Genomic DNA, 1361 nt, shown 5'->3' on the forward strand with positions numbered 1-1361 from the left:
CAAAATAATTTTTTATTTTATTTTTAAAAAATATTTTCAATTTTTTATTTTTTCATCCCTACCGGGGGCAGCCCCGTACCAGCCCCCACCCCCACCCAAAAAAATAATTTTATTTTTTAAAAGATATTTTCAACTTTAAATTTGTATTTTTAAAGCCTACCCCGCCAGTTAAAATATTTTTAGTTTCAAAATTTATTTTCTACTCTTGTAAGAATAAAAGATATTTCTCAAAAATATTTTTCATTGATAAATCAAACACTAAAAATCACTTCCTAATAATATTTTCTACTTACCAATCAAACATGAGAAAATAAGTCATAAATCTATTTGTTTTCCAGGAAAACATTTTCCTTCATACCAAACACACCATAATAAATGATAAATTAGGTATGAAATTCACACTCTCCATAGTTTAGTTATGAAACAAAGAAGGGAATAATTTTGGTATGTTTTTGACATTTATCTCAATTTTTAATTCATACACTTCATAATTAATAGAGGTAAAATGATAAACTTAGTATACCAATCATTATTTTTTCCTAGATGTGTTCATTCAAAAGTAGACAAATAATTACGGACAAAAATTCAAAACAAAATGCTTGTAGTTGGAAGCCATGGGAACGAAATAAATTAATTAAAGGAGAGTTAGCTAGGAAACAAGTCTAGTGAGCGGAAAAGGTAAAAGAGTGAGTATATAATAATTTGCTCAATTCGTAAGATATTTTTATGATAAATAAATATATATAATGACTATATAATAAACTTATAAACAATATGTTCTATTTATTTTATAATCAAATGTATGTATTTACTCTCTTTTGATACTATAGGAAGCAAATAATTACCCAAGTTACTGGTTTATTTCATAAAACAACTAGATAACTAGATAGAAATTATAAATTACGCAATTCATCAAAACAAAAAACATAAAAGGAATTCAACTTTTACTTTTTTTCTTCTCTTTACTAATATTTAAAAACTAGTATAAATTTATTAGCATAACTTTATGCTAATAAATACGTCTTAGTTCATATTCATCCTTCGAAAAAACGCCAACAAGGGTCACAAAGAACATTCACATTGACTAAAGATTTCAACGTCAAGAATAAAAGTAGAAAATAGGACATCTAATATATGGAACCGACACAAATCGAATGATCAGTGGATAAAAAATAACTAGTGTATATTCATCACTAGGTGAAATAACACGTGAGGTGAAAGAAACAAGATCAAAGTATTGCAAAACGATAAAATAAAAAAATAATTTCCTAAGACGTGTGTTCTATATCAATTTTTATGGAGTTATAAAGTTAGATAACTGATTTGAAACCAAATAAATAAAATATTACGACTATCATATA

The sequence above is a fragment of the Solanum pennellii genome, chromosome 9, assembly GCF_001406875.1.
Source record: "Solanum pennellii chromosome 9, SPENNV200".
NCBI classification, from domain to species: Eukaryota; Viridiplantae; Streptophyta; class Magnoliopsida; order Solanales; family Solanaceae; genus Solanum; species Solanum pennellii.